At 44.5% G+C, this 19210-nt stretch overlaps 1 protein-coding gene across 5 annotated transcripts in view; it reads left to right on the top strand.

Moving 5' to 3' along the window:
• Positions 1 to 19210, top strand: part of LOC139539014 (zinc finger E-box-binding homeobox 2-like) — an 82709-nt gene that overhangs the window by 47481 nt on the left and 16018 nt on the right. The window contains exon 1 of one of the 5 annotated variants that reach the window (XM_071341683.1): positions 13296 to 13655. The exons of the other annotated variants lie outside the window; for them this stretch is intronic. The gene's annotated coding sequence lies outside the window, so the exon portion shown is untranslated. Of the gene's footprint in view, positions 1 to 13295; positions 13656 to 19210 lie in introns of those variants that run through there. 5 annotated transcript variants of the gene reach the window in all.

Raw genomic sequence — 19210 nt, 5'->3', positions numbered from 1 at the left:
GGATTAACACTGAGGTTGGCACGAAGATAAAGGACAGGCTACCTCCCGCACACAGGGCTATCGCAGACAACCCTGAGGATACGGCTGAGGACAGGAACAAGTACAAGAAGTCTAGCTATGACCTCCGCAGAGTCATCAAACGAGCAAAAGGACAATACAATATACTCCACATGCTCCGCGGCCCACCACATTTGGCAAGGGCTACAGTCCATTACGGATAACAAAGGAAGACCCAGCCATGATCTGTCCAACGATGCCTCTCTACCTGACGAACTTAATGCATTTTATGCACGCTTCGACAATAACAACACCGTGCCGTGCGTGAGGGCTGTCACCGACCCAGACGACTGGGGGATTTCGCTCTCCGAGGCAGACTTGAGTAAGGTCTTTAATCATGTCAACAATCGCAGGGCCGAAGGGCTGGACCATATTCCAGTGCGCGTTCCCAGAGTATGCTCAGAACAGCTGGCAGGCATATTCACAGTCATTTTCAAACTCTCCTTATCCCAGTCTGTAATCAGCATGTCTTAAGCTGACTACCACCATTCCTGTTCCCAAGAACTCTTAAGGCTTCATGCCACATTGACTACCGTCCTGTAGCACACATCTGTAATAATGAAGTGATTTGAAAGGCTGGTTATGGCACACATCAACTCCATCATCTCAGACACCCTAGACCCACTCCAATTTGCATACTGCCCTAATAGATCGCACAATCTCAATTGCACTCCATACTGCCCTCACACATCTAGATAAGAGTAATATCTACAGTATGTGAAAATGCTGTTCATTGACTACAGAGTTCAACACCACTGTCCCCTCCAAACTCGTCACAAAGCTTAGGACCCTGGGACTGACCCTCTGTGGCAGGTAGCCTAGCGGTTAAGACCATTGGGCCAGTAAACGACATGTTGCTGGTTTGAATCCCCGAGCCGAATAGGTGAAAAATATGTCGATGTGCCCTTGAGCAAGGCACTTAAACCTATTTGCTCCTGTAAATTGCTCTTTATAAGAACGTCTGCTAAATGACTAAAATGTAAATGTAAGACCTCCCTCTGCAACTGGATCCTGGACTTCCTGACGGGCCGACTCCAGGTGGTGAGAGTAGGCAACAATAACTCCACAATGCTGACCCTCAACACAGGGGCCCCACAGGGGTGTGTGCTTAGTCCCCTCCTGTACTCCCTGTTCACCCATGACTTCAGGGCTCCTGAGTTGCGCAGCAGTATAAGGCACTGCATCTCAGTGCTAGAGGCGTTACTACAGACCCTGGTTCAATTTCAGTCTGTATCACAACCGGCCGTGATTGGGAGTCCCATAGGGCACCGCACAATTGGCCCAGTGTTGTCCGGGTTAGGGTTTGGCCGGGGTACTCTGTCATTGTGAATAATATTTTGTTCTTAACTGACTTGTCTAGTTAAATAAAGGTAAATACATTTTTTTTTAAACAACTCCAACACCATCATCAAGCTGGCTGACGACATGACGGTGGTAGTCCTGATCACCGACAATGATGAGACAGTCTATAGGGAGGAGGTCAGTGACCTGGCAGTGTGGTGTCGAGACAACAACCTCTCCCTCAACGTCAGTAAGACCAAGGAGCTGATTGATGGGACTGCAGTGGAGTGGATCGAGAGCTTCAAGTCCCTCGGTGTCCAAATCACTATGACCTTAAAATGGTCCACACGCACGCAGTCTTCCCCCTCAGGAGGCTGAAAAGATTTTTCATGGGCCCTCAGATCCTTAAAACGTTCTACAGCTACACCATTGAGAGCATCTTGACTGGCAGCATCACCGCTTGGTATGGCAACCCTCGATCACATGGCGCTACAGAGGGAGGTGCGGACAGCCCAGTACATCACTGAGGCCGAGCTCCCTGCCATCCTGAACCTCCATACCAGACGGTGTGAAAGGAAGACCTGCAAAATCGTTAAAGACTCCAACCTCCCAAGCAATTGACTGTTCTCTCTGATTCCACGCAGTACCGGTGCATCAAGTCTGACACCAACAGACTCCTGACAAGCTTCTATCCTCAAGCCATGTGACTATAAATAGTTAACCACATGGCTACAGTACATGGACTATCTGAGTTGTATTTTATTTTTTGCACTGTCTCTATGCACACTCACAGGACTCTAAACACTCACACACACTGACACTCCAATACACACACACACACACACACACACACACACACACACACACACACACACACACACACACACACACACACACACACACACACACACACACACACACACACACACACACACACACACACACACACACACACACACACGCACACACACTCACATACAACGATCATATATGCTGCTGCTACCCTGTTTATCATATATCCTGATGCCTAGTCACCTTACCCCTATACATATCTACCTCTACCACTCCAGTATCCATGCACGTTGTAAATATGGTATTGGCACTGACCTTGGAACTGACCCTGTATATAGCTACTGACCAGAGAATTGACCCTGTAGATAGCTACTGACCAGATAATTGACCCTGTAGATAGCTACTGCCCCTGGAACTGACCCTGTATATAGCTATTGACCCTGTATATAGCTACTGACCCTGGAACTGACCCTGTATATAGCTACTGACCCTGGGATTGACCCTGTATATAGTTACTGACCCTGGGATTGACCCTGTATATAGTTACTGACCCTGGAACTGACCCTGTATATAGCTACTGACCCTGGGATTGACCCTGTATATAGCTACTGACCCTGTAACTGACCCTGTATATAGCTACTGACCCTGGAATTGACCCTGTATATAGCTACTGACCCTGGAACTGACCCTGTATATAGCTACTGACCCTGGAACTGACCCTGTATATAGCTACTGACCCTGGAACTGACCCTGTATATAGCTACTGACCCTGGAACTGACCCTGTATATAGCTACTGACCCTGGAACTGACCTTGTATATAGCTTCTTACTCGTGTTCTTATTTCTTGTTTCTTGTTTTTGTTCGACTTGATGCTGTTTTTAACACTGCATTGTTTACTGCATTGTTGGGTGTAGAGCTTGACAGAAAGGCATTTCACTGTACTTGTGCGTGTGACTTGAAACAAACACACACCCACACCGTGCCCATTTGATATCCATCTCAGAGACTCTTATCAGGGAGACAGCAGTGACTCAGGGACTCACCGTTGCAGAAATGTTACTGGCTCCTTGAGGTGAGAGGACTGGCTGTTGGAACTGTTACGTGGCATATGCATACAGAACTGATATGAACTTTAAAACATGTGGCTTCATTAAATAATGACATCATATCACATTAAAAGCACATTACAGTAAGATTGAATAATTACTATGTAATATCTAATAACATATTCTAGACTCTGAAAACAGTTGTTTTGTTGTTGTTGTTTTTTTACTCCTCAATGTTTGATGTATTGTGAGGGGCATTGTGTTAGCTGGTTGGGGTGGTATGAAGCAAAGGGGCGAGGGGCACCACAGTTAACGCTCCCTCTAGAACAGCCAGCCCAGCTCAAGGTGCCAAAACCTGATTAAGCTCCCCTCAGAAGTATTTTGTGCTACATAGCAGTCGTCCCGTGACATGTTCAAAGAGGAACTCACTTTTTCACACCTTGCACACAGGCAGCAGGGCTGACAAGAACACACACATAGAGACCTAAACACACCAGGGTGAAACTAGGCTGTACAAGAAATAGATCATAACAGAAAATAACAAAACAGTGTGGCAAAATAAATACACTTCTCTTTCTCTCTCTTTCCTCTCTGATGTTTTCACACTCCTATTCCTGCGAGGGGCTAATTTGTTGCCTTTGTCAGACTGTAAAGGACCACCAGCGCCGGTCAGTCTCTCTAAACCCTGGTGAGGTATAGTGTTACTCAAAGGGGCTCTCCTCAGAAATAAGGAGCCACCTACAAGATAAAGCACGGCCATGGTCTCACTTTTAATAGGGAGCTCGGAGACATTTCTGTTGTTTTTGCATGTTTGAAGTTGAGAGCAGCACCCCAAAACCTCCCCATTCCCAGAAAGACTGTTCACAGGCTGTTGAAGTTGAAGAAAACAGAACCAGTCAGGTTGAATTACAGAGCGACTCTCCTTTTTGTTTTCAAAATGGTGGACCGCATCGGGGAAAGGCTGGGTATGGCAGCCATAATGATAGCCCTATCTGCCAACAGGTTGGCTGGCGATGGAAACCAACGGCATCGCTACTGCCCTGCTCTCTCCTGAAGCCCGCAGTAATTTTCTCCATTCTTAGATTCTCCATCTGCATAGTTGAGAAATTATCAGGTTTAGCGTGCCCAGACATCTCCACAAGGTTAGGTTTCCAGCAGAGCCGGGTCATCTTTGACTTTCATAAGAAATACACAGTAGTTGACAAGCCCTAAAAGGCCCCCGCCACGCTGTTCATTCTATAGTGTATTTCTGAATGTTCAGTGATTCCTAGTGCTCACCGAACTACTTTATGTTTTCACATTAGAGCAGAAGAGGTCGTAGTTAATGCATGTCCCTGTCCTGTGATTCCACAACGCCCCCCAACCCCCACCTTGGTCTCGAGTCTGTAGCCATGCTCAGGATGATGCCTGAGTTACGGGTTCGGCGGAGTTGATACGACTTCTATCTGGGATGATAGTTTGATCCGCGGCTCTCTCCCCTGAGGAACCCCCAAGTGGAAAAGGCTAGTTTTTATAGTCTTCATGGTCTCCCAGAGAAAGTGGCAGGAACAATGGTGCTTCAAATATGCACTGGAGCTAAGCTCATAATCGTCCGTCCTGGAGCATTGTTAATGGCTTGTACAAGCAGTGTGTGTGTGTGTGTGTGTGTGTGTGTGTGTGTGTGTGTGTGTGTGTGTGTGTGTGTGTGTGTGTGTGTGTGTGTGTGTGTGTGTGTGTGTGTGTGTGTGTGTGTGTGTGTGTGTGTGTGTGTGTTTAGGGTACAAGGGGATTCCATAGCTTAGCAGCGTGCGAGCCAGATCCCTATTCGAGTGACATAAGCTGCAGCCTAATTATCCATTTGCTCTAATTATCACCTTTCCAGGTATCCTAAGAACTCACACACACTCATTCAGCCCCTGACTAAAAGACATTCACAGATGCCCTAAATCCCTTTTGTTATAGATGTGAGCTGTTGTATCTCTTTGACAACAGATATCCTGGCCTGGTTAACTGACAGATAACATTACAGTGTGGCGCCTAGTGGATGTAGCCTAGTGGATGTGGCCTAGTGGATGTGGCCTAGTGGATGTAGCCTAGTGGATGTGGCCTAGTGGATGTGGCCTAGTGGATGTGGCCTAGTGGATGTGTACCAGTGGATGTAGCCTAGTGGATGTGTGAAACATGTGAAAGAGCTGCTGGGATTCATTTGCTGTTGCTCAATAGTGGGCAGTTACTATCAGTGGGACCTCCACTAACAACTAGCACACACGGACAAACACACACACACAGACATCTTTGAATGAATGCTGCCTACACTGCCAGCTGGTCACTGGCATGGTGTGACTGCAGTTACCACAGACCAGACCAGAGATGCTCCTCATGCCTAATTATTTTCTCTCTCTCTCTCTCTCTCTCTCTCTCTCTCTCTCTCTCTCTCTCTCTCTCTCTCTCTCTCTCTCTCTCTCTCTCTCTCTCTCTCTCTCTCTCTCTCTCTCTCTTTCTCTCTCTCTCTCTCTCTCTCTCTCTCTCTCTCTCTCTCTCTCTCTCTCTCACTCTCTCACTCACTCTCTCACTCTCTCTGTCTCTCTGTCTCTGTGTGTCTCTCTGTCTCTCTTTCCCTCTTTATCTCTCTCTCTGTCTTTCTCTCTCTCTCTCGTCACTCACAATGAGATGTAAAACAGCTACCAAGTACTCTGGTGCAGTACTTAATTGCAATTTAGGTTTTCCTGAGATTTTCATGAAAGATAACAAAAGAGCTAATAGTAATCTATACCAACAGCACCTTATGTTATTGTAGCAGCCTAATACATCTGATAGGAAGAGTAAGGCACTATCAGATGGAACCAGCACTGCGGATAAATGTATTAATGCTCCTAATCAGCTTCAGATAAATTCATTACACACTGATTACATGTATTCATCCAAATGTGCATATATTTAGCCCAGTTAATTTATTTTCCACTCCAGTGTCTCACCAATAAACACACACACACAACCCATGAGTGTGATCAACTAAGCTCCCCATAACAGTTATTGGCTGATGTAGAAAGGGCTTTATAAATACATTTGATCGATTGATTGCAATTGATGATGGCAGGAAAGAAGTGGAGTCTGAACAGAGGCCCAGCAGGAGATAGGACAGTTGTTCAGGGTTCCCCTGTCAGTTAAAAGAACCTAACCATGGAGTGACAGGACTCCCTAGGCAGATGGTGAGGACTTGAAAGGCTGGAACAGGCAGCAGGACCAACCTGGCACAGACCATCACCACAACCTGCAACACAAAGTTAGACACGCATTGCTGCTGTCACCAGCTTCCTGTGTGTGTGTGTGTGTGTGTGTGTGTGTCTGTGTGTGTGTGTGTTTCTCTGTGTGTGTGTGTGTGTGTTTCTCTGTGTGTGTGTGTGTGTGTGTGTGTGTGTGTGTGTGTGTGTGTGTGTGTGTGTGTGTGTGTGTGTGTGTGTGTGTGTGTGTGTGTGTGTGTGTGTGTGTGTGCGTGTGCGTGTGTGTGCGCGCGCGCGTGCGTGTGTGCGTGTAAAGAGAGAGTGGAAGGGATAGGTCTCTTCTCTTATTAGGCTACTAATATTTAGGCTACAAATAATTTAAAAGGAGAGATAACAAACATCATTTCCAGGGTTTGTGAAAATATTGCTTTAACCCCAGCTCCAACATTCCAAAAAGGTTATGTTAAATTAAACATCTCCTCAATATTTACGAGTCTCGGTGAGATTTAAACTTTGCACAAACAAGACTACCTAAATTGATAGCAGAGCAGAGGCGAGTAGAGCGATGACTACTATGTGTGTTATTTTGTCTTTACTTGCCACTCTGACAGCAGGGCCATGTTTTGATATGCCAGCCAGATTAGGCAGAATTACCACTCCTCCTTCCTCCGCCTGAAAATGTCATGAGCAACCTGTTTTTCTGATTGTGAAACATGGTTTAAAACTCTCTTAATGTTCCAATGGCCCCTTCTGGTGCCATCTGCACCACAAAGGTGAAAATCACATTTAGCCTCAGTACAAGAACAAGTAGCAAGTCACAATCTAGATATATACAGTACCAGTCAAAAGTTTGGACATGGGTTTTTCTTTATTTTTTTTACTATTTTCTACATTGTAGAATGACAGTGAAGACATCAAAACTATGAAATACCACATATAAAAACCATTATATATTAGATTCTTCAAAGTAGCCACCCTTTTCCTTGATGACAGCTTTTCATACTCTTTGCATTCTCTCAACCAGCTTCATGAATAATGCTTTTCCAACAGTCTTGAAGGAGTTCCCACATATGCTGAGCATTTGTTGGCTGCTTTTTCTTCACTCTGCAGTCCAACTCATCCCAAACCATCTCAATTGGGTTGAGTTTGGGTGATTGTGGAGGCCAGGTCATCTGAAGCAGCACTCCATCACTCTCCTTATTGGTCAAATAGCACTTACACAGCCTGGAGGTGTGTTTTGTGTCATTGTCCTGTTAAAGAACAAATAATAGTCCAACTAAGCGCAAACCAGGTGGGATGGCGTATCGCTGCAGAATGCGATGGTAGCCATGCTGGGTCAGTGTGCCTTGAATTCTAAATAAATGACAGACAGTGTCACCAGCAAAGCACCACCACCTCCTCCTCCTTGCTTCACGGTGGGAACCACATATGCGGAGATCATCCGTTCACCTACTCTGCATCTCACAAAGACACCATGGTTGGAACCAACAATCTCAAAATTGGACTCAACAGACCAAAGGACAGATTTCCACCGGTCTAATGTCCATTGCTCATGTTTCTTTGCCCAAGCAAGTCTCTTCTTCTTATTGGTGTACTTAAGTAATAATTATTTTGCAGCAGTTTGACCATGAAGGCGTGATTCACACATTCTCCTCTGAACAGTTGATGTTGAGATATGTCTGTTACTTGAACTCTGTGAGGCATTTATTTGGGCTGCAATCTGAGATGCAGTTAACTCTAATGAACTTATCCTCTGCAGCAGAGGTAACTCTGGGTCTTCATTTCCTGTGGTGGTCCTCATGAGAGCCAGTTTCATCATAGCTATAATGAATACTCAGGGAGAAAAAGGTGTAGATTCAGGTGCAGAGCGCGGCACGTGTTTATTTCGCCTTCGCAGAAGGCAGGAATCGTGGTCACAGGCAGGCAATGATCATACACAGGTAGGCAAACAGGCAGGTGAATCAAAACGAGGACTGAAGGCTATAACTGGTTCTCACAAACGAACTAGGAAAAGGCTTAGTAGAGTCAAAACGAACAACACCTCACAAAGGCACAAACAGAATGAACTGAACTAAATAAGGAGCTGATGAGACCAAGTGAGTAACTAAAACAGGTGAAAACATTGAACAAAAATGAAAGACAGGGCTACGTTCAAAAACACAAAGAAACAAGGCTACGTTCAAGAACACAACGAAACAGAACACAAGGTTGACTAAGAAAATAAATACAGAACCATACAGTAGCGCTTGATGTTTTTTGTTACTTTACTTGAAGAAACGTTCAAAGTTCTTGTTCTTGCCATAATATGGACTTGGTCTTTTACCAAGTAGCTATCTTCTGTATACCACCCCTACCTTGTCACAACACAACTGATTGGATCAAATGCATGAAGGACAGAAATTCCACAAATTAACTTTTAACAAGGAACACCTTTTAATTGAAATGCATTCCAGGTGACTACCTCATGAAGCTGGTTGAGAGCATGCCAAGAGTGTGCAAAGCTTTCATCAAGGCAAACGGTGGCTACTTTGAAGAATATATTTTTGATTTGTTTAACACTTTTTCGGTTACGACATGATTCCATTTGTGTTATTTTATAGTTTTGATGTCTTCACTATTATTCTACAATGTAGGAAAGAGTAAACATAAAGAAAAACCCTGGATTGAGTAGGTGTGTCCAAACTTTTGACTGGTACTGTATATATATACGGTATATACAGTGGGGAGAACAAGTATTTGATACACTGCCGATTTTGCAGGTTTTCCTACTTACAAAGCATGTAAAGGTCTGTAATTTTTATCATAGGTACACTTCAACTGTGAGAGACGGAATCTAAAACAAAAATCCAGAAAATCACATTGTATGATTTTTAAATAATTAATTTGCATTTTATTGCATGACATAAGTATTTGATCACCTACCAACCAGTAAGAATTCCGGCTCTCACAGACCTGTTAGTTTTTCTTTAAGAAGCCCTCCTGTTCTCCACTCATTACCTGTATTAACTGCACCTGTTTGAACTCGTTACCTGTATAAAAGACACCTGTCCACACACAATCAAACAGATTCCAACCTCTCCACAATGGCCAAGACCAGAGAGCTGTGTAAGGACATCAGGGATAAAATTGTAGACCTGCACAAGGCTGGGATGGGCTACAGGACAATAGGCAAGCAGCTTGGTGAGAAGGAAACAACTGTTGGCGCAATTATTAGAAAATGGAAGAAGTTCAAGATGACGGTCAATCACCCTCGGTCTGGGGCTCCATGCAAGATTTCACCTCGTGGGGCATCAATGATCATGAGGAAGGTGAGGGATCAGCCCAGAACTACACGGCAGGACCTGGTCAATGACCTGAAGAGAGCTGGGACCACAGTCTCAAAGAAAACCATTAGTAACACACTACGCCGTCATGGATTAAAATCCTGCAGCGCACGCAAGGTCCCCCTGCTTAAGCCAGTGCATGTCCAGGCCTGTCTGAAGTTTGCCAATGACCATCTGGATGATCCAGAGGAGGAATGGGAGAAGGTCATGTGGTCTGATGAGACAAAAATAGAGCTTTTTGGTCTAACTCCACTCGCCATGTTTGGAGGAAGAAGAAGTATGAGTACAACCCCAAGAACACCATCCCAACCGTGAAGCATGGAGGTGGAAACATCATTCTTTGGGGATGCTTTTCTGCAAAGGGGACAGGACGACTGCACCGTATTGAGGGGAGGATGGATGGGGCCATGTATCGCGAGATCTTGGCCAACAACCTCCTTCCCTCAGTAAGAGCATTGAAGATGGGTCGTGGCTGGGTCTTCCAGCATGACAACGACACGAAGCACACAGCCATGGCAACTAAGGAGGTGCTCCGTAAGAAGCATCTCAAGGTCCTGGAGTGGCCTAGCCAGTCTCCAGACCTGAACCCAATAGAAAATCTTTGGAGGGAGCTGAAAGTCCGTATTGCCCAGCGACAGCCCCGAAACCTGAAGGATCTGGAGAAGATCTGTAGGGAGGAGTGGGCCAAAATCCCTGCTGCAGTGTGTGCAAACCTAGTCAAGAACTACAGGAAACGTATGATCTCTGTAATTGCAAACAAAGGTTTCTGTACCAAATATTAAGTTCTGCTTTTCTGATGTATCAAATACTTATGTCATGCAATAAAATGCAAATTAATTATTTAAAAATCATACAATGTGATTTTCTGGATTTTTGTTTTAGATTCCGTCTCTCACAGTTGAAGTGTACCTATGATAAAAATTACAGACCTCTACATGCTTTGTAAGTAGGAAAACCTGCAAAATCGGCAGTGTATCAAATACTTGTTCTCCCCACTGTATATATATACATATATATATATATATATATATATATATATATAGTGAGCGATAGATTCATAGATATAGAGAGAGAGAGTCTGGGCTCGATTTAATATATAGATGCACTCAAAATAAGGATAATTTTTCCTATTGGGTTTGTTATTCCTCTGAAATCAATGCAAAATATGGAGCACCTCATCGTCGTCCTAAAAATAGCATTAGCGTGAAATCGATGGCTAACCTGCAGCCAATAGCAAAATCCATTTAGTTAAGTGTATTCAGGTCAACATCACAGAGCAAATGAAAAGCCTAAATTGATCGTGGCAGTTATTTTGGCAGTTTATTACAGAACAAAGGAATTGTTTAAAGACCCAACGGTGTAAAGTGTATGTTCAGAATGGCTGCCTTTCATAGGGCATTAGTTTCAGTCCAGGTTTGTAACCAGTAGCATTGTTTGTTCTGAGAAAAGCCTGTGATGTGTTTGTGTGTGTTTGTGGTTCTGTAACAGTTCTATACAGCTAGAGACGGACCGGCCAGATAGAATCACACAGGAGGCGGCTGACTGCTGCACAACTGCTCCTACATTTGCATATGAATTGACCCGTATTCACTCCAAACAGGAATACATATCTATCTACAGTAGTTCATGACTCTACAGAATGATCCAACTAAATCCTCCCTCTGTACTCATAGCCTCTTATTTTCTCTTTCATCTGCTCATGTGGGTTGATCATCAGTCACTCCTTTGTATTTTTCTTGTAATCCTTTCCATGTGAGGACATCACCCTTCTGTCTGATTTGGCCTTTGTTTCTAAAGGCTTTGGCTTTCCTTCAGCCACCATGTGAAGGAACCATTTTGAGAGTTTTCTATCTTTAACTTCCTCCAGTCTTGTGAATAGGCTATCCAAAGGAAGACTATTTGGCTTTTTGTGTGTACGCTATGCATGTCTAAAACTGTTTGTGTAAGTGTGTGTGAGGGGGCCGGTACGGATCCGGTAGGGATCCGGTAGGGATCCGGTAGGGAGCCAGTAGGGAGCTGGTAGGGGGCCGGTAGGGGCCTTGAACATTTATCTAGAGGATTGACATGTGCTCAGGCAGGCCACAGATGGTGGCTGCGTAACGGGAGGGAGGAAACCAGGGCGGGAGAGAGGAAAGGAGGCAAGGAGGGAGGGAGGGAGGGAGGGAGGGAGGGGGTAAAGCAATGAGGCAGTAGAGGAAGGAGGGAGGAAAGGAGGGAGAGAGGAAAGGAAGGAGGGAGGAAAGGAGGGAGGGAGGGAGGAAAGGAAGGAGGGAGGAAAGGAGGAATAGAGGAAAGGAAGGAGGGAGGAAAGGAAGGAGGGAGGAAAGGAGGGAGGGAGGAAAGGAGGGAGAGAGTAAAGCAGGGAGAGACTAAAGCAGGGAGGGAGTAAGGGGAAAGGTGTGCCGTCTGGGCGCCGGAGTAAATCTTTCTCTTGCTCTCTCTTTCATAGTTCTCTCTCCTTTTCTCCAGCTCAGAACCCCCTACATATATTCCAGCTCAGAACCCCCTAGATACATTCCAGCTCAGGACCCCCTAGATAAATTGCAGCTCAGGACCTCCTAGATAAATTCCAGCTCAGGACCCCCTAGATAAATTGCAGCTCAGGACCCTCTAGATAAATTCCAGCTCAGGACCCCCTAGATAAATTGCAGCTCAGGACCCCCTAGATAAATTCCAGCTCAGGACCTCCTAGATAAATTCCAGCTTAGGACCCCCTAGATAAATTCCAGCTCAGGACCCCCTAGATAAATGGGAGTTTAATTCAATTAGAGGCAGGCTACTGTTTCTGCCTCACGGCAGGCACTGGCACAGTGGAACCACCCCCTTCCTCCTGGCTGTTACACCCCTGACGTTCACACACACACACACACACACACACACACACACACACACACACACACACACACACACACACACACACACACACACACACACACACACACACACACACACACACACACACACACACACACACACACACACGCACACACACACACACACACACACACACCTTGTAAAGCCTCCTGCCTACTCTGCCAGCTGATAAAAAATGCAACAGCTACTGTATGGGAAACATCTACATTTCACTTCCCTGAGAGTAGTTGTGGTATTATGGCAAATCAATCATACTGTAGGCTATTTCCATGTAATATTCTCAATAAATAATATTACACTTTTATTTCCCACCTCCCTGTGTATGGAAAATCCCTACTTGTCTGCCTGGGATTATCATTAGATGGATGTTGGACCACTTCCAGCCTGCAGTAGCTAAGTCAGCCACCTCATTTCCACAGTGTTCAGACCACGCTTCCTGACCTACTCATTCCCCTCCCCCTCACCTTCCCCTGCCCCTCCCCCTCCCCCTCACCTGCCCCTCCACCTCCCCCTCACCTGCCCCTCCACCTTCCCCTCCAACTTCCCCTCCCCCTTCCCCTCCAGTTGTTCACTCAGGTGATCTGCACCGCTCACAGGCAGAGGGAGAGAGAGAGAGAGAGAAAAGAGAGAGAGGTAGAACAGAGAGAGCAGTTTTCCTCCGGTAGCTTCTACCTCATCTCTCATTATCCAGGCAGTGGTAGCGGCAGACAGGAGAGACAGGAGAGCGTGCGGATCACCTGGAGCCAGCAGTAGACCTGAAACATGTCTATTTATTTTTATGATCATATCAAACACATATCAAATATGGCTTTTTTCATGGAAGAGCCGCACAGAGAAAGGAAGAGAGATAGAGAGAAAGAGACTGTATGGAGTAGATACTAGCGCCTCGTGGCATATGCAAGGGCTCTGTCTGATGTGTCTGTTGAACTGAGGGGCTGTTTAAAATGGACGACGAGGAAGGAAGCCTCCCCCAGGAGAGGAGAGGGCAGGTGTGGTCTCTGCAGAGCCTGAGGACGCGCTGTGGGACAGGCGATGATGTGGACAGGGTTGTCTTTTATGGAATTAATATGATATGTGACAGGTATGGTATGCACCTGTTAGTTAGCGCATTTATATGCTCCTCAAAGGCAGTTAGCTCATATTGAAACAAACAGTTGTAGCTAATGGTCTTGATACTGGGATGTCTGTTTCATAGGATTTAGTGGATTTGTACTATATTCAAATTATGATGGGGTTTATTTAAGTATTTTAAACTTGGTGGTTAGAGCACTGAATACTGATTGGCTGACAGCCGTGGTAAATCAGACCGTATACCACGGGTATGACAAAACATTTATTTTTACTGCTCTAATTACTTTGATAACCAGTTTATAATAGCAATAAGGCACCTCGGGGGTTTGTGGTGTATGGTCAATATACCACGGCTAAGGGCTGTGTCCAGGCACTCCGCGATGCGTCACGCATAAGAACAGCCCTTAGCCGTGGTATATTGGCCATATACCACACCCCCTCATGCCTCATTGCTTAAATAAGCCACAAGAGGCTGTGCTGTATCATGAATACAGTCACAGGTAAATGGGGTTGTTCAGCCTGACATGGTATTTAAAAATAACAATGAATTATATATTTTCATTAAAACGTTAATTTGATAAGTCAATTCATACAATTTAATTCTCCCACCAGAAGATATAGTCCGGACAAAAATCTGGTTATTAGTTATTTTGGTCATGTTGCTACAGACGCGAGCCAGTCATTAATTATTGTTGCATAGTTGCTATGCAAAAGGTCTGGTCGTTCATTCTAAACAAATTGGTTGCTATGCAGGCTGGATAGCTAAGGTTCGTGTCACTTACTAGCTAGCTCGTCAACTTCAGCTAACTCAGTCACGTCAAACAATGAACCTAGCTGCATTTTTGTTTGTTAGAGCTTTCATTCAATTGGGATTTTTACTTGGATATGTCCATGACAATGACGTTGATGCGTGATTTCGATTTGCTCAAAAAAAGTTGCCTCGTCTGGGCACCGTTCACTCTATGTATGGTACTACAGAGATCAAATTTCTAAAGTGAAACATTGTTTCTGAGTTCAGACACCCAGAACAGCGAGGCTTACCAAACTAAATCCTAGGTTTATCTTAACCCCTGCTGTACCACACAACATGCTAGGCTTACATTAACCCCACTGTACCAAACTAAATGCTAGGCGTATATTAACCCCTGCTGTACCAAACTAAATGCTAGGCTTATATTAACCCCGCTGTACCAAACTGAATGCTAGGCTTATATTAACCACCGCTGTACCAAACTAAATGTAGGCTTATATTAACCACCGCTGTACCAAACTAAATGCTAGGCTTATATTAACCCCCGCTGTACCAAACTAAATGCTTATATTAACCCCGCTGTACCAAACTAAATGCTAGGCTTATATTAACCACCGCTGTACCAAACTAAATGCTAGGCTTATATTAACCACCGCTGTACCAAACTAAATGCTAGGCTTATATTAACCCCCGCTGTACCAAACTAAATGCTCATATTAACCCCGCTGTACCAAACTAAATGCTAGGCTTATATTAACCCCGCTGTACCAAACTAAATGCTAGGCTTATATTAACCACCGCTGTACCAAACTAAATGCTAGGCTTATATTAACCACCGCTGTACCAAACTAAATGCTAGGCGTATATTAACCCCTGCTCTACCAAACTAAATGCTAGGCTTATATTAACCCCCGCTGTACCAAACTAAATGCTAGGCTTATATTAACCCCGCTGTACCAAACTAAATGCTAGGCTTATATTAACCCCGCTGTACCAAACTAAATGCTAGGCTTATATTAACCCCCGCTGTACCAAACTAAATGCTAGGCTTATATTAACCTCGCTGTACCAAACGAAATGCTAGGCGTATATTAACCACCCTCTACAAAACCAAATGCTTATATTAACCCCCGCTGTACCAAACTAAATGCTAGGCTTATATTAACCCCCGCTGTACCAAACTAAATGCTAGGCTTATATTAACCCCCGCTGTACCAAGCTAAATGCTAGGTGTATATTAACCCCCGCTGTACCAAACTAAATGCTAGGCTTATATTAACCACTGCTGTACCAAACTAAATGCTAGGCTTATATTAACCACTGCTGTACCAAACTAAATGCTAGGCTTATATTAACCACTGCTGTACCAAACTAAATGCTAGGCTGGAAGCAAGGAGAAATAATGTTTGAGTTGAGATAAATACAAGAGATGATTCGGACAGCAACATGAACATGATATTCTGATGGAGACTCAGTGATCATTTTCAGATGGAACTGTTAGCAGGCGTAGGAGTGTCTGTGACGGCCAACACAGCACGGCTTGGAACGCTGCTTACTGGGGGGAGGGTCTCTTTTTTATGGAACAAATAGTAAAGATGTCACGTAACAATAGAAATGAATGGCCTTATATTATCTGACTGTCAAAAAATCACTTCAAAAATGTAGGCTACCTGTGCATGTTCGTCCACTCCGAAATAACTCCAGCATCCAAACATCTGTTTACAAAACACCAGAAAGTGTTCCTAATGACATTTGGTGATTGCGTCTTGTTGACAAATTGACCGTCTTTGTAGTCGGGACACATGAAATGAGGCCGGAAGTGTCACAGGACAAACCGTCATGTTCAGTCACCCTAACACACAGTTAATTTACTAGCCTAGGCTACAGTGTGTATTACCCTGAGCTTTAAATAGGCCTACCTGTAGTCAGTGATCTAGCCTAGTGTGTTAAATAAAGGGGCTAAACTCTGATTGCGGGTCGTGGTGAAAAAAATGTACGCGCCCTATACTTTCAATGCAAATTTATGAAAAAGGTGGGTAAACAGCGTTTACCTGTATTTACCCTCCACTAGGCTTGCACCACTGCTGGTAGCCTACCATCACAGCCGAGGCAATTTTACACAATATGAACACACACAAGGTTTCAGAAAAAACTGCTTATCTCGCGTAACAAAACAACTGGGAACTCGAAAATCCAGCTGGATGGATTGGAAGCGCGTTGATGTCTAGTTGTCTAGTGATATTGTCGACCATCATCAGCTGATCCAGGAAAGAAAACACATTTTGATAGAAAATAATAAAGTTAAATAGATGGTTGACTTCTTGTGGCCACGGAGAACACCAATACCCACACACACTTGAAAAACAAAGAAATGAGCGCTCTAAACAGCTGACTGAGAAAAGCAAACAATGATAAAATAACGGATAAATCTAATGAATTGGATTAAACTAATAGGCTATTTTGGAAAAGCTATGCTTTTAAGGGAGCTCAGCTGAGGCTGAAATTCAGCACTACTGAGTGGACAGCGCCTCTCTATAGAATTTTAAACCATTATAGAGAGGTGGAGGTACTTTTATTTTCATAATAACCACTGCCTTTTTAAAGAAAAAGGTGAATGGTTAAATTAAGATTATTTAGAGACCCCCAAACGTTTGACTCGGAGCTAATGTCTCATTCAGGGGAGCTGAGCAAGAGAGGGAGAGTGAGAGAGGGAGAGTCGAGAGAGAGAGGGAGAGAGGCAGACACAGAGAGGGAGAAAGATGGAGAGAAAAGAGAGAGGGAGAGAGAGAACAGCAGAGAGAGAGGGAGAGAGAGTAGCAGAGGGAGCGAGAGAGAGGCAGTGAGAAGCGGTCTGATGAAAGTAGCAAGCGTTGTTGCTGCTTTGTTTCGGGATCCTTGAATGAGCACAATGAATCGATCGATGGATAGGTGACGGGCGGAGACAATGGATCTCTGTGAGTTCAGCAGGACGGAACGGCGGCGTTCCACACACAATGGAGGTGCGACAAGACGGAGCGAAGGGTGGTGCGCCATCAAAGATGTCACCGGAGACAAAGCACAGTCACTCCCTGGCTCTCTCTGTGGCAGAGTTGTTACAACTCGCTTTATCCTAACTCAAACCTACAGAAAACGGTTTTCTAACTACCATCAAGAGTAGTGGCAGCTTGTACGTATAGGTAGCATGTCTAAAGTCATTTCCAACCAGAACTATTGATTTAGAGACACACAGCAACTGAGATCCCAGCCTGTATCAATCAATCAAATGTATTTATAAAGCCTTTTCACAAAGTGCTATACAGAAATCCAGCCTAAAACCCCAAACAGCAAGCAATGCAGATGTAGAAGCACGTGGCTAGGAAAAACTCCCTAGAAAGGCAGGAACCTAGGAAGAAACCTAGAGAGGAACCAGGCTCTGTAGTCTTTAGCCTGTAGCTTTAGTCCTGTAACATCTGCCACACTACTAGACCATGTGACCGGGGAGACAAACAGTTCAATGAATTGCTTTTGTTTGGGAGGTTACTGAATTTTTTTCGTCCGCCTACCGCCTACCACCCACCGCAACACAGATACAAAACAGCCACACACTGGCCAAGTATCTGAGCAACATAAGTAAAGTAACAAACAAACAGTCGTCTTCGTGTTTTTCCCCGCAAACATTTATCTTTGTCGGCTGGTGAGTTATTCTAGGAATGGGAAGCATGCATCTTTCTCTCTCTTTTTCCAGGAAGAAATGAGTTGAATACTATCCTTTCCTAAAGTAAATGTGCCTACTTATCTTCTGTGGCATAATAACACGCTCAAGTCTAGATGGCAAAAACATCATTTCTTAAAGTGGATAGGATGCTAGCTGGTCTTTTCACTGGTCTTTCCCAAACTGCTCTTAGCTCAGAATACATAAAAAAAAAGGGTCAGATATTGAATTCAGCGAAAAGGCAAATCCACTGCTGTTGCTGTAGCGGCGGGACTAAAGAGGGGAGGGTGTGTGAGGGTGAGCGCGAGGTTAAGACGTTAAATGAAATCATATTATATCCAACATATACCTAGACCACACAACGTGTTTTCACGTCTCACTTTTCAGCCTTTTCTTTCTCTCCATCTCTCTTTCTTTTCTTTTTTGATCGGAGAGGGCATTACCCTGTCTGAACTCCCCCTAAATCCTTGTGGTCACACCTCTTATTAAAGAGGGTTTTGTCCCACGCCCTACACCCCCCTCCGCTGCTCTTGGAATTCAGCCCGGGTCAGCAGATTTCAGCCCACCCCACCGTGCTTACCCTTTTTAATTTGCACCTGTTGTGCAGTTGTCCAGGAGGCAAGTGCCGAACCACACAGTCAGACAAAGATCATATTATGAACAGATATGCAATGCCTAATCTCCATGTACCCAAAGGGGAAAAGTGAAAAAAACATATTTTTTATTCTCTTCCACGTGTGTGTTGGGAATGGGAATGGTATGCCGTTGGGATGTAAAGGTTTATGGTTTCCAAAAACTGTTGAGGGGAACAAAATAATATCTCCAAACAAGCAATTGACTTCAAAAACACATAATTTTAAGCCACTTCCCATTCGCTGTATGGAGTTGGCAGCGCCCTCCAGAGATAACGTGCATGAAAGCTTGGCGAAATATTGCTTTATTAGGCATACACAGAACTCAAAATGAACCTGAAAATTGGGCTCTATTTTCTATCCCCGAGGGCCCCCTTTCCTGCGCCTAGTTCCCATGATGTCATGGCTTTTACATTTTGTTATGTTATTTGTTCCCACCTCCCTCTTTTTCTTTTGGGCCTAGGTCTGCTTTTCTCATGCACCTTTATCAG

The sequence above is a fragment of the Salvelinus alpinus genome, chromosome 14 (genome assembly GCF_045679555.1).
Source record: "Salvelinus alpinus chromosome 14, SLU_Salpinus.1, whole genome shotgun sequence".
Lineage (NCBI taxonomy): Eukaryota > Metazoa > Chordata > Actinopteri > Salmoniformes > Salmonidae > Salvelinus > Salvelinus alpinus.
Note: the sequence above shows the minus strand (reverse complement) of the source record. Positions and strands in the feature narration are given on the sequence as shown.